Source organism: Rhinatrema bivittatum, chromosome 4 (assembly GCF_901001135.1).
Source record: "Rhinatrema bivittatum chromosome 4, aRhiBiv1.1, whole genome shotgun sequence".
Taxonomy (NCBI): domain Eukaryota; kingdom Metazoa; phylum Chordata; class Amphibia; order Gymnophiona; family Rhinatrematidae; genus Rhinatrema; species Rhinatrema bivittatum.
The window spans coordinates 26,506,400-26,521,598 of record NC_042618.1 but is presented as its reverse complement, the minus strand read 5'-3'; the positions used below and the strand labels follow the sequence as shown (position 1 = coordinate 26,521,598).

General features: G+C 40.0%; 1 long non-coding RNA gene and 1 other non-coding gene across 3 annotated transcripts; both read left to right on the top strand.

Moving 5' to 3' along the window:
- The first annotated feature begins 89 nt into the window (after window positions 1–89).
- LOC115089690 lies at window positions 90–7,336 on the top strand. 2 transcript variants are annotated; one of them, XR_003856207.1, is made up of 3 exons: window positions 90–211; window positions 1,910–2,035; window positions 5,563–7,336. It is a non-coding gene; the product is annotated as an uncharacterized LOC115089690 (long non-coding RNA). The 2 variants fall into 2 exon arrangements; XR_003856206.1 differs by having other exon boundaries at window positions 105–264.
- Window positions 4,577–4,845, top strand: LOC115091404. Its single transcript, XR_003856706.1, has one exon.
- Window positions 7,337–15,199: the final 7,863 nt, after the last annotated feature.

Genomic DNA, 15,199 nt, shown 5'->3' with positions numbered 1-15,199 from the left:
TTCAGCCAATCCGAAGCTAGGACTCGAGGGGCCCCCTCGTGCCGATTTCCGGACGCACAGGTTAAAGAATATTAAGGGAAGGAAACGAAAGTGGGAGGAGGGTGGGGGTGGAAAAAACTTTATTGTACGAGTTGAGGCGACAAAAACTGCTTCCTGGGGGTCAATGCTGGGCTTTTCGTCACTTCCGGTTGTCCTGAGTATTGGAGATTCCGTAGGTTTAGCAGCGCGCGTGTAATTTTCAGTTTTTGGTTGGACGCGTGCGAGGTTGGTGGAGGGAGCTCCTATGTAATACCGTAGTAGGCTTTCGTTTGCTAGATTTTCTGCTTTTGAAAAGCTTTGGGCAAGGGGATGGGACGAAAATAAAGCTGGGGATGCTTGCGAGTTGTTGGGTGTAGCGGCCGTGCCTCCGGAGCCCTGCAGGACTGGGCGTCCTGCCCTACTGGTGCATCTTTCTGAAGCGTAAAGCTTGTGAAAGGCGCGGTTCTGAGCCCTTGGAGAGTAAGATTAGGGGAGCTACTGGCTCTGCCCTTTGGATGTGGATTTGGCCCAGTACTGCAGCGGAAATCCAATTTATACAGTCTGATGCACCAAGTATTATCAGAAGTCATGGGTGTTTTCTTTTTACCGCCTTTCATAATCGGCCATTTCAAAGTAGGTTATATTCAGATACTGCAGGCATTTCCCTATGCCCACATGGCTTACGGTCTGATTCTGAGGCAATGGAGGATGAAATAACTTCAGTGTGTAGTTTTTTTAACATCTAGTTTTGTCATTAGTGCATGTATTAATTATTTAAGTTTGTAGCTATACTTGTTTAAAATGTTTGGGTTTTTTTTTTCTGAACAAGTAGAGAAGGGCAGAGAGGTTAAAAATATTATAAATTGTGCTGAGCAGAAAGAGGAAGCAAAGCATGGCAGCTTCTAACCTTAACTTAAGGGAACAAATAATTGTAATATATTTATATCTTTAAAAAAAAGACACAAACCTGGAATGTGCAGCCCAGAAATAATTCATATTTATTTTTTTTTATTTGTTTTGTTTTTGGTGTTCCCCCAAAAATGAAATCAAAGAATGGCTATACATCCCTACCAGTGTTTGTTTGTTTATTTATTTATTTATTTATTTATTTAAGGGTTTTTATATACCGCAGTATGTAAAGAAATACATCACTGCGGTTTACATTTAACAATAACTTAGCAACAGGCTTTACATTGACATTATTAATAGGTATTAAATAAACTAAATTCCATATAACGGTTTTGACGGAAAACAGGCTGAACAGACTGTGGACCATCCAATAAAGTATAACATACAATTAAAATATTGATGTAACTATTAAACCTTAACAAACCAACACAAAAACTAAATAGTATCTAAAACAATACCAGTGTTGCCAGATGCCAAAATGTTTTTATAGCCCAGTCACAAAATCTAGCCCAAAACTAAACAATTGTGAAAAAAGTTTTAATTATGCAAGATTCTAGACAGTCCTGCATTGCATGCAGACACTGACAAAAATACCTATGGATATTAAAAAGTTTTAAAAAGGCTAGAAAATCCTAGAAATCTAGGTTGTCTGATAATGGGATCCTGTGCTGGTGCCCTGGTTCCTTTCACTCTGCTGGAGTTTTCTTTTTTGCTCTTAAAAATCAAGGGGGGAATGGGAAATGTGGAAATCAGCATACAACTGAAAAGGATGGTCCCTAATTATAGTGACCAAGATATATTTTCTGTTAAGTAGGGAAAAAATAAGGTATTGCCTACGACTTGTTCGCTTTTTAATAGACTAAATACATCTGTGACTAGTTTTAAGTTAGTGTGAAAATGTCATCTTATACACAAAGCAGTTTCTCCATATATCCAATAATCAAGCTACACTAACTTTTTTTTTTTTCCTTCAAATCTCCAGTATCATCATTCTGCCTTTCAAATGCACGGGCATATCTCCAAACTTTGCAACCTATGGACCTTTTGTAATTCTGCACAAACTAAAATATTGAATTCAGCAACTAAAACCAGCTTCACTGACTTTTGAGTAAGTTTAAATGCATAGAAGTAGTTTGATTGCTTAGTTGGAGAGAGGGCTCCCACCCAATAGGGAGAGCATATAGGAGGGGTGGAAAGGGGAGCTGATTCAGTACTAGCTTCTAGAGCAGGGCTTCCCAAACCTGTTCTGGGGACCCCTCAGCGAGTCGGGTTTTCAGGATATCCACAATGAATATACATGAGTTAAATTTGCATATACTGAGTCTCCCTGATATGCACATTTATCTCATGCATATTCATTGTAGAAATCCTGAAAACCCAACTCGCTGCTTGGGAAGCTCTGTTCTAGAGCATTTGGTGGTAGGGGCACAGTTGGCTTCACACTCCCATTAGTTACAGTTCATGCCATCGTGAGTGTATGAACCAAGTTCCACCACCAGCCTGTTAAAACTGGCCCATTTCTCCCCAGTAGCATTCAGTCAGTGTGGCTCAGTCCTGAAACAAAAAATACTAATAGTATCGACAATAAAGATGCTTGAAATGTTTTACCACTTTTAAATTATTTCATCTGAGTACAACATTGTTTCTAGATACAAACCTTTCTTGCAGTCTACAGCTAGCTAAAAAGCCGGGCAGTAGCTGGTGATGCATCAGCAAAAGCGCTTCCAGAGACCAAGCAGAAGATGCCCAAAAAGAAGCCCAAGTGTAAAAAAAAAAGCACAAAATCCCACAGCCAAATGAATAAAAAGTTTCCTGCACAAGCTCATTGAAAAGTAGCCCAATTGGGTATGAAAACCGCCCATCTGGCAACACTGCTACTGAAAACATCTAAAGTGAGAAAAGGCGTTTTTATTAACTTATTTTTCTTATATATGGGAGGCAATATATAGTTACAATACATGATTGTTACACAAAAGATCACATGAAACTGACTTGTGAATTAAATAGATCACTTCTTAAACTGCAACCAAAAATGAATTTTTAATAAAATGAAATGAGGTGACAATGACATACATAGGCCATGCACTACTGATTTTAAGTGCTAATGCCTTGTTATAAATCACATCTCCTTATTTCAATTGTATGAAAAATGCTTCTTATATTTTCTTTGCAATTAAAGTTAAACAATTGGTCTTTAAATCAAACAACGTGACCTTAAAATGTAGAAACAGAATGTATTTCACTGTGGGAATTACACCAACAGGATCCTTAACTGAAGCAATAATTAAATTATCTCTAGTTGACAAACTTTCAATTAGAAGGACCCAGGATACAGAAAACCCACTAATGGCTACATTTTGATTCACTTCTTCATCAGGGGTGTTCAAAACAACTCTGCTTAGCTGGTCTAAGGCTCTCTGGTTGCATGCACATTGGCCACAGGGAAATGACCTTAAATAGAGGTGCTATTAACCTAAAACTAGACCACTCAGAAAAACTAAACGCGAACTGCTGTGTAAGTAAAAAAGAATATGCCAATTGCCGTAATATTATGATAGTCCAAAATCATTACATGAAAAATGACGAAAAAACAAAGTCACATGTCCAAATCTTCATTTAGACCCTGAAGGACCATGTTTGTAATTTATATATCCACAGTTGCTCCCTAAAGTTTAGTTTCGCCAGCTGGTTTCATCCTATGTCTGCACAAGCCACTCTTACTGTCCAATGGAGGAATGAGAAGTCATGTTGTAAATCTAAACGATGTTGCATGATCAGGGCTCAGACTTTTAGGTACGCAAACAACTTCAGAGTTCTATTAAACAAATGCAAATGGCTCTCACGGTACATCCAACGTACATCTTTGGAGACAGATTATAGCATAAACTACATAGTTGATGTACAATGTGTAGATATGTTTCTTTTAACTTTGATGTGTGGTACTGGATATTCCTAAATCTGACTTGCTTGTATGACTGCACATACATAAAGCTTGTCAGCATTGTGATTTATTGGTAACTCCTGATCGTATGATTCAGTGGCATACTTGACGGATGATTGCACAACATAATCACGAATATTAAGCTCTTTAGAATAGGCTATTAATAGGGGATACTTGAACATGGCATTACATGACTTGTTCAATATGTGCCAGTGTTTTTTGATCGAAGGTGCTATACCATAAAATACACACTAATCTGGACTGGTCTTTGTGTGCTTTACACTGCAACAGACTGGTGCAATCTGAGAAATGCACTCTTTTGTAAGCATTCCCGACTATCATTTTGGGATATCCCCACTTCAAAAAAAACATTGTGCTCATATACTGGCTTGATATTTAAAATCATTTAATTCTGATCAAATTCTGCCTCTTTAGTCAGCAATTAAATGAATGAGTGTTTTACACAATATTGTAATAATGGCCAAAGGAACAAGGGCCATTGACTTTCTATGTTTCCTACCTGCTGCTGGATCATAGGCCTTATGTAGGTTCCAGCTTGACCTTTACTTCCCACTGGTAAGAATCCTCTGTCTCATGCTTTTTTAATCACAGTACTAGTTTTTGACCTTCATCCCAGGCAGACTGTGCCATGCATCCTTTGTGGCAGGAGGAGTAGAGAAAGAAAGGATGGATCAGTATTTATTCCAGTATCTGCAGCCTTAGCATTGCCCTTTGTTTGTACTCTGGGTGTTTAAGGCTCGCAGAGAGAGCCTATTCAGGAGGAAGCCGAGGCATGACTGTGCAAGTATTAGCAGGATTATGTGCAATGTTCCTCCAACACTCACAGTTCTGTTGCCACGGAGGTAATGGCTATTCCCATGCCATTATCTATCAATCAACAGGAGAGAAATGCAAAGCAGTAAGATATTGATTGCAGAATATAGAGTTTCTGTTGATCACTAAAAACTGCTACAACTGTTCAGTGGATTCAGTGGTAGAAAACTGGATTCTCCAGGGTCAACAGCTATTAGGTTTTTCTCTAAACAGAGAGTTCTGTCGTTCTCCATCTTTGCATGCAGTTGCAGTAGTGTATGTTTTTTAGTGACATTTTAAAGAATTAAAACAATTGGATAGCTCATTTATTTAAATCTGTGGTATAATACATGTAATGAAAAGTATAAGCAGTCCTCAAGAATCCTACTTGCTAAATGTGAACGCCTTTAACAGCTTTGCTGCTGCAGGCTGGATCCTCATCTGGGGCCAAAGGCTCCAGTGAAGAGGAGGGGCCTTTGTAGAGAGAAGGCGAATTCTGATGGGGAAAGAAGATAGAAGGGAAAAGGCTGCAGGAAGAGGAGCCAAGAAACTGCACAGAAAGGGAATGAAGCTGCATTATGTAATCTGTTGTATTATTCGGGGTAGGAGGGAAGAAATGCACAGGGGGGCTGCATCCCACAAGAGTAAAATTTGAGCAGTCACTAGAAAGTTCTGGGCGATAGGGTTGTGTAAAATTTATTGAAATGAACTTTTTGAAAGCAAACATGGTTTTGGTTTTGAAGAACACCTGAGTTTATCACAAGGCTTGAGTATGACATTGTGAAAGGTATAATTTTCTTGTAATAGTCACAGTCTTGTGCATAGTAAAATAAATATTGACTCTTAAAATTCAATTAACTACTTTCTCTTTCATTTTGCAGGGCTAAGAGAGAAGACCAGCCTTGCACCAAGCCCTGTAAACAAGCACCTTTTCTCTTTCAGAAAGGCACATTCATATTTTTATGAAGATCTTCATTTTTTTATTACTGAACCATATCTGAAACTTTACCAACCCTGACCTGCACGTTCAGCCATTTTCAAGGAAACACCATGAAGCTATTATCCATCCACAACAAAACTTTGACGTTTTAGTGCTGTGTCTCTCTTTTATCCTGCATGTCATCTATTACAGAATTCTTTATGGGACTGGCCCAGCGACTTCTGCTCCTCAAACTGGTCAAGGCTGGTGATGCGGTGGAGGCAGAGCTTACAGCCTCCCCTGGAGGGAGTCCCACCATTCTGTGTTAGTGACATCTAATAGCCAGACTCGGATTGCTTGTGGACTGAGCTCCCAAAGCCCTTAGCTAAGGAGTCTGGGTTAGATGGAGGAGTGAGTTATAAAATGTGGAGCAAAAGCCCCAGGTAGTTGCAAATAAAATCTCATTGTGCCGTAACCCAGTAGGGGCCTGTTCCAATTAAGCTGGAAGCCCAAAGAAGCAGGAGGAAATTGATTTGTCCCTTTAAAAAAAAAATTCTGTATGAATGTGCATTTAATTAGAATAAAACGTCAGCAATACGAACAGTAGAGAAGTGGACTCTTCATTTCTAGAAAAGTCTCTAGAGGGGACTGTTAAAACTGGAAGTGAACATAGCAGTAGGGCTAGAGGCAAATCTCAGCATCGTGAGGAATGAATCCAAAGAAAAAGGGGATGTGCAGTTATAGCCCCTCCCTACAAAAGTGGGGGCAAGATGGAGGCTGACGAGTACATGCTAGTTAACTTGTCCTTGGTGGTGAGGAGTTTAATATGAAAACTGAAATCCTGCTCATGGCCAGGTCTGAGGTGGCTGGCTTTCCTCCATCTCTGAGCTGTGAGGGTCAGACTATCCTGATTTCCTCACATGCTGGGAACCTACCTTGGATTCCTCTCTCACACTTCAGTAACAATTCCTTAATCAGATCTTCCTTTTTCAAAATTTGCATGCTTCTTTCTGTGAAGACATTTCTGTGCTCTTCTGATTTTCTTACTGTTGCACAAGCTTTGGTTCTCTGATCTTTGGACTATTGTAATCTCTCTACCTAGGCTTATCTGCATCTTCTATTAAATTTTTACAATCCAAAATTTTGTAGCGTGCCTAGTGATAGGTACCTTATTTTGCAAGCACGTTATTCCAGTTTTGGCTTCTTTACATTGACTGCCTGTGGTTAGTCGCATTCACTTTAAGGGGTTATGCCTAGTCTTTAAAGCCCCTTATAACCTTGCTGCACAATGTATTTGTTCTGCTTTTCAGAAGTATCACTCCGTTAAGGGTTGCTTGCTGCTTCACAAAATCTCTTGGAGAAACCATCTCATAAGTCCATTAAATTTGCTATGTCCCAAAATAGAAAGTTTTCTGTTGCCGCCCCTAGTCTGTGGAATAGCTTGCCTGATGAGATTAGGGTACAGTCAGACTTATGTCGTGTTAGGAAATTGCTGAAAACACCCTTGTTCGGTACGGCATATACTAGATAGCATCTTCTGCTTCTTGTGAACGCTGATTTTTTTGTTTTTGTTGCTAATGTTGTGCTTGTATGAATTTTTCTCTTGTATTTGTTTTATATTGCTAATATTGTTTTGCTTTGTCGTGTTTTAACTGTGTATGTGCTGATATAATATGCCGAGAATTTGTAGATCAGTGGAATATTAACTTATTAAACAAATGATAGAATAGCCAGCAGCTTAAAGGATTCACCAGGGGGATGTTTTGTCTAATAAATCGGATTGGTTTCTTTGGGTGATGCAGGGTCAGAAGAAAGAGTTGTTGCATTCTTAGAGTTCAGTAATCCCTTTGATACTGTTCTACAGCAGAGATCCCTTAACAAGATGGGTAGCCTGGGGGTTAGATATTGGTGGGTGAGAAGCAGTTCACTCACTCCAAAGGAGAGGAAGGTGCCGATTGGAATGCCTCAGTCCTGAGGTAAGTTCTATTCAATATTTTCATAAACCATATTGTAGAGGAACTAATAGTGAAAATTTGTCTTACTGCAGATAACATCAGGCTGGACACTCTAGGTGGTATGCAAAAGATGAGTAATCTTAAAAAAAAAATAAGAATTAAAGGGTGGTTGAGTTAGCAGCTCCAATGTACTGAAATGTAAAAAGGAACAGTCATAAATGTATTTATTCTAACTTAATATCCAATCTTTAAAAGCCCAAAGCAGATTACAGTCAGCTTGATGGGCACTAGTAAACACTGAATACCAAAAGCCAGTAAATTTGAGACTTACTATATCTTATAATAGGAACAGTGCTTACCAAACAATGCAGAGCTGTTACACTCCATTAAATATGTTACTGCCTCTCTTATGCCCTAATGAGTATGGTTTTTTGCATAACATTTTCCTAATTGGTTGTCATAAGAAGGTTCTTGTAAGTCGCATGATTTCTTGTAAATTAAGCCCAGAAGACGGAACTGAAACTCAGTGCTAATCTTTAACATACTTTTTAGCATTTCAGCAGCCTTGGCTGTTTCTATAAATCTGACCAGTGCAGTTTCATTGTGCTGCATTTATCTTTATTTCTTCACCACCACCAAACTAGTGTGGCTCTATAGAAAACTTTCTCAAAGCACCCTTAGAGAGAGTTACTGATCAGCACAAATACTGAATATGAAACAAGTGGTATAATCTGTACGAAGCAGTCCCATGCTTATAACCCTTGCAACAATGCACATGGAAGAGAGAGGGCAATAGTAGGAAAAGAGAAGTTGAGAGCAGAGTAGCAGCCAGCAGGCTAAAACCCACGGAAGCAAGGGTTCAGATCTCACTGCTGCTCCATGTGACTTTGAGCAAGGCACTTCACTCTCCCATTACCTCGTGTACCTGATTTCCTAAGACTTTTCTCCCATCCTGTGTCTAAAAAGCCAAACTAAAATCCACAAGGACTGATGGTGCTTGAGCATAATAAACAGAACACATCAGCTGCAGCTCCCACGGGGGCGAGCAAATCCTAAATCTTTCTTCACTAATTTCTGCATTGAACCTCCCCAGTTAAAAGGTTCCCTACAGATATATTTAAATCACTTGTTCATTCTTAGTTTATTGGACTATAAATGGCTCATTCTCAGTTTAATAAAGTGTGAAATACCTTTGATTTCATCTTTAGCTTTCTATACTGAAAAACTAAACATAGCAAAATAGATTTTAAATTATACAAGATGGCACTGTAGCATTTGCTGAAGGAGGAAAGAGTTTCAGTAATAACTGAATGTGAGCAAAAAGGGATAGCAATATTAATAATTAAACTGAATACATACTTTAATAGCCTCCTCTTTAGAAGGCTTCTGAACGTCAAATAATTTAACTCTTGGCTAATTGCCCTGGGACATGAATTCTAAAGCCCAGATGCAATGCTTGAGAAGGCTTTTGCCTGCCTGCCTGCAAAACCCTATAAATAAATAAATAAATGCCACCACTAGATCTGGCTTTCAGGATATCCACACCCAATATGCATGAGATTATCTATGCATACAATAGAGGCACTCCATGCAGATATCTCATACATATTTATCACGCACATTGAAAATGAGACCTGTCTGTGGCACTCCAGGACTGGAGCTGCCTGCCTGACCTAAATGTCCTAGCAGGTGCATACCAAAATTGCCCTTTCAGATAGAAGGGCCTTAAATGCCAGCTAAGAATTTTAAAATCAATGTGATATGAATTTATGAGCAACCACTGTAAGTCAGCATATCCTCACCAGAAACTATCTGCAGCATTATTTTGGATGATCTGTAGTCTATGAATATTTTTGCAAAGGAAGTCCCATAAAATAATAAAGCTGTACAGTAATTAACTTATGACACAAGCTGAGCATATAGTACTAATCTATAATCAGTCTTTGTATGCAAGGTAGCAAATGATTATATATTGATTTACCATCTTAATAGATTCCTGGTGATCTGCACCCGCATCCCTCAAGAGACAAGGAATTAAAAATGACTTGGGTATCCAAAATCTGATCTTTTTTAAATGGAGAAATCAAATAGTACACAATAGGACTGTATAAGTTTAAATTACTTTTAAATCTTGTATCCTTATTGCTAATACAATTCACATTTGTACAATAAAAAACTCTGGTAGAAGCACAGTATGCTGCAGAAAGCCTGTGTACTTATCACATACATGCTGACATTTTTTTCACCTAATAAAACAGTCATCTAGCCATTCTTCTCTATGATATTTGAGTTTCTCATTCCTAGAATACATCTTTAGTTCTGATATCTTCCTTCCTGGTCCTCTCTTGTCGCTTACATACTTTAACTGATCTTAAAAGCTTTATTTCTGCTGCTTGAATCCTGCTGCCACCTTTATTATACATAACCCATGTTTCAGATCTATAGAAGTGTGTCGATGCTGCCCTCACCTTATTACATTTAGTTGTTTTGCTTCAGATTTTCCCCTTTAATGTTCCATAGTTGGTATCAATGTAATATGCCGCTTCATTTGTTATAACTAAAAATAAAATGTATTTTGTGGTAAATGTAAGTTCATTAAAAAGTGTCACTTTATTAGTTGTGCCAACAAATCCAAAGCTCCTTATAGAAATAGAAGGAAGGTGCCTTCAGTAGGAGTACAGTTGCTCAGACTGGATGTCTGGCTATGGGCAGTAGTTAATAGTAGCAATGGGTCGTACCTGCAGCCACTAAGGTAAGAAGGATCTCTCAGTCCCGCTGTGCTTCAGAAGATTCTAATTTATTAGCAGGTTACATAAGATTGATCAATCCTAAGGTACTGCTGTGACAATGCAATACAAATTTCTTTCTTACAGGATGCAAGTTGTCTCTCATGCAGGTTCAGTGGTACCACTCAAACGTAAACAGGTGAATTTTCAAAGGATTTGCACTTGTTCATGTAACTGTAACACTTTTCAAAAGCCTTTTACCCGTGTTAAGTGCGCTTAATGCAGGTAAAAGCTAGTGACAGTTCAATGGCATGCATTGTAGCACTTTCCAAAAGCCCACCTGCAAGGGTAAAATGCATTTACATATGTAAAACCCAGTTTTAAGCGTGTAAATGCTTTTGGAAAGCAGGTCCAATGTTTTTGATGCGTTTAAATAATTCTAAAGCTGTGGGCTTTGCTTCCCTTCCAGCTGCAAGATACAAATGATTACTTGCTAATCTGCTGGCACCAAAAGTCCATCAGCTGAAAATATTCCATACTTTATGATCCTGTATGTTGGGAAGTTAGCTTTTCCGTAAGTTATAACTCGAGCAATGTCGGTCAGATTTGGAGCTTTAATGTATCTTAACCTCACTATTCCTGATATAAACAGACTCATTATATAACTTTATCTGTCCCCTTCACTGTAAATTTGTATGTCATAGTTTTAAATTTCAGTGTGATCCAGTTTGGAGTGATGGACTAGGCACTCAAATTAAACTGAGGAAGAAACACTATTTTTTGCTATTGCTATGATACAAGGACCAGGTGCTTGAGTACATGCAGGCTAGTATAAGTATCTTTAATTTGAATTCAGCTTTTCAGCACTTCAATGCAGATTATATTCAGGTACTGTCGGTATTTCTCTATCCTCAGAGAGCTCACAATCTAAGTTTGTATCTGAGGTGAGGGGGGTGAAGTTTGCCCATCACAAGGAGGGACAGTGGGATTTGAACCCTGGTTTTAAGTAAATATAAAAAAAATCTCCCAATGAAGTAATGTCTAAGTGCAGAAATGGCATTTAAGCCTTGGGCAAAGAACTTGCAATGTGATGAGGACTGATATCAAGTTAGTGATGCAGTGTGATAAGGTGGGGTCCTAAGCCAGCATCATGCTGGGGTCCCTAGAAGCATAAGCAGCAGAAAAAAGTCTTTACAAGCTATTCATGGGTCCAGTTCTGAAAACCGTACCTCCAAAAGGATAGAGAGAGGTTAGCAAAGAGGTATAAGTCCGAAACACAATACAGGTACTTACGCTTGGGATAAATCTGTCCATGCTAGAGAAGGGGGTTTTCGGGATCTCTACACTAAATATATATCTGTTACAATTGCAAGCACTCCCTCCATTGTGTGTGCAAATCTATCCTGTGCCTGTTCAGTCTGGTTATCCTGAAAACCTGACTGGCTGGGTGTGTCCCAAGGATGGGATTGAGTATCCCTGGCCTGGAGGAAAAAGCAAGACGAGGGCTATGGGAGACATTTAAAGGTATGCGTTGGGCACGAGAAGGGCACCCGTGTCAGAGGAAAGATCGCTGGAGAACGGTGGTTCCCCAAGCTGTCCTGGCTTTGTGGCACATCTGCAATGAATATGCATGAGACCGGTACATACGGCCTCTGTTGGATAAGCACAGAGCATCCCTAGTTCCAAAGAAGTGAGGGCAAAGCCAGAAATCAGCTGAGGGCCACAGACTGGCATTGCAGCAGGCATGAAGTGGGATAAAACAGATGAACCTAACTGTCCTCACCTGCCATCACATGCTGTGATTTTTATCTGGCTCTTTCACGAAGGTCGTGCGTTAGAGAAAGTCTTGAAAATGGAGACGGCAAAGCCTGTACCCAAGACATTTTCCCATCATCTCTTCCCACCTCAAGGGCTTTGCTTTCAGCACAGTACTTCCAGGATATTGCCTGAACGCTCTGTACTTTTCCAAAAGTGATACCATTTGTTAAAAAATAATAAAGTAAAAAAAAAAAAGATACCATTTGAAAGTTTCATAGGCAAAACAATGATGTTTTCTCCCCTATAATCATAAAATATCTCAGAAAAGACACCTGATCTGTGCCAATTGCCAAATGATTTTTAGGAGAAATGTTCTATACAGCCTGATGCTAGCTCCTAGATCTCCCCTTCTGCTGCTCCTTTATTAAGTATAGGCAGTGAGGAGGTGACGTTAGGGCATTCTATAAGAGACCGACAGGGTAGCAGCAGGCTAGAGCTGGCATCGCCCTCCGCAGCCTATTATGTTTTTCTTTTAACAGCCCTCTGCGTGGGCATTTTCTCCATTGGGAATGTTGCTTGATGTGGCAGCCGTCAGCTGTTTTGGGGGGGGAATAAACTCTAGAAAATAAAAATGGAGTATGACAGAGACCTCTACTCTCAGCTCTATAAGTAATCAGAAAGCAGTTTCCCCAGTCAAAGGGAGAACATAAAAAATGCCATGCTGGGTCGGACCAAAGTCCAGCGAGCCCAGCATCCTGCTTTCCACTGTGGCCAAGCCAGGTATCACAAGTACCCAGACAGTCCCATAAAGGAGATCTAATTCCTGTTAATCCCAGGAACATAACCACAACACTGTTTCTGTGTGCATACCTTTAGCAGGATAGACTGCCAATCCCAGATGTCAGCAACAGTAAGCATCTCAACTTCCAGCTCATGAAGCCAAGATAGTTGCTGGATCATGCCAGGGTTGGGTTGGTTCCAGTTTGGTAACTGCCAACTGCAAATAGTTTACCCTCGATCCCTTCCCTTGAAGCTGGCATGTGAAATTGCACTGTGCTTTGAAAAAAAAAGTGTCAACGTGAAAAAAAAATGCATAATTTAACTTTTGCAAAGCACAATGCAAAACCTATGAAAAATAAGATATGGTGCATAATTATGCAAAACAGCCCATTATTATGTTCACATAGCTAAATTTCACATGAAAAATTATGCAAAACTCAATTGCTTTTGCAGAACAACACTACACCTCACAGAGGTCACCTTGAAATCATACCTATTCCTGTCTGTGGCTCTCAAGGACTGGAATTGATCTGATTTGAGCATCTTTTGTAATACCACCAATTTATTTTAATTTAATTTTTGACTTATATTCCACCTTTCATGACAGGTCAGCCACTTCAAAACAGATTACATTCAGGTACTTTAGGAAATCCCCTAACCCCAGAGGATTTACAGTCTATGGGCCTGAATAACTAAGGCTTTTCTCCTATTCTGCAGGTCCTAAGTTTTTACCCTAGGTAATAGGGGGTGAAGAGACTTGACCAAGGTCACATATACAGTATATCCAAGGCTGACTGCACATGGATCCTAATACTTCCCCAGAGAAGAGGGTGGTGGTGGTGGGAAAAGTAATGGAGTCACTGTTGAAAGAGAGAATAGTGAACTATCTACAGTCGGGAGAATTGCTGGACCAGAGGCAGCATGGATTCACCAGGGGAAGTTCCTGTCAGACAAATCTGATTGACTTTTTTGACTGGGTAACCAAGGAATTGGATCGAGGAAGAGCACTTGATGTCATCTACTTGGATTTCAGCAAAGCTTTTGATATGGTCCCACACAGGAGACTGGTGAATAAAATGAGAAGCTTAGGAGTGAGTGCCGAGGTGGTGGCCTGGATTGCAAACTGGTTGACGGACAGAAGACAATGTGTGATGGTAAATGGAACTCTCTCTGAAGAGAGAGCAGTTTTAAGCAGTGTACCGCAAGGATCGGTGTTGGGACCGGTCCTGTTCAATATCTTTGTGAGCGACATTGCGGACGGGATAGAAGGTAAGGTTTGTCTTTTTGCCGACGACACTAAGATCTGCAACAGAGTGGACACGCTGGAAGGAGTGGAGAGAATGGGACGGGATTTAAGGAAGCTGGAAGAGTGGTCGAAAATATGGCAGCTGAGATTCAATGCCAAGAAGTGCAGAGTCATGCATATGGGGAGTGGAAATCCGAATGAACTGTATTCGATGGGGGGAGAAAGGCTGATGTGCACGGAGCAGGAGAGAGACCTTGGGATGATAGTGTCTAATGATCTGAAGTCGGCGAAACAATGTGACGAGATGATAGCTAAAGCCAGAAGAATTCTGAGCTGCATAGAGAGAGGAATATCGAGTAAGAAAAGGGAAGTGATTATCCCCTTGTACAGGTCCTTGGTGAGGCCTCACCTAGAGTACTCTGTTCAGTTCTGGAGACCGTATCTCCAAAGAGACAGTGACAAGATGGAGGCGGTCCAGAGAAGGGTGACCAAAAAGTTGGCGGGTCTTCATCGAATGACTTATGAGGAGAGATTGAAGAATCTAAATATGTATAGCTTGGAGGAAAGGAGGAGCAGAAGTGATATGATACAGACTTTCAGATACTTGAAAGGTTTCAATGATCCAAAGACAACGACAAACCTTTTCCATCAGAAAAAAATTAACAAAACCAGGGTTCACGATTTGAAGCTCCAGGGAGGAAGACTCAGAACCAATGTCAGGAAGTATTTCTTCACGGAGAGGGTGGTGGATGCCTGGAATGCCCTTCCGGAGGAAGTGGTGAAGACCAGAACTCTGAAGGACTTCAAAGGGGCGTGGGATAAATACTGTGGATTCATAAAGTCTAGAGGACGTGAATGAAGAGTGGGTGACTCGCGGGAATGACGTCTACTACCTGGAGATAATACCCTTATTCAATAAACATACACACAGTTAATGCGACTAGAACATTGCTCTAAGCTTCAATGGCAATAGGAAATGTGGAAAAAAGGATTTGCATTCACAAAAAAGCGGGGAGTAGCTTGCTTGTTATGGTGGTTACTACCCCAAACCAAATAAACCTGATACTTCACTTTCAATGCATATGTCTGACGTATGCATTGAAAGTGAACATAATTAATTAAGCTAGATATTTC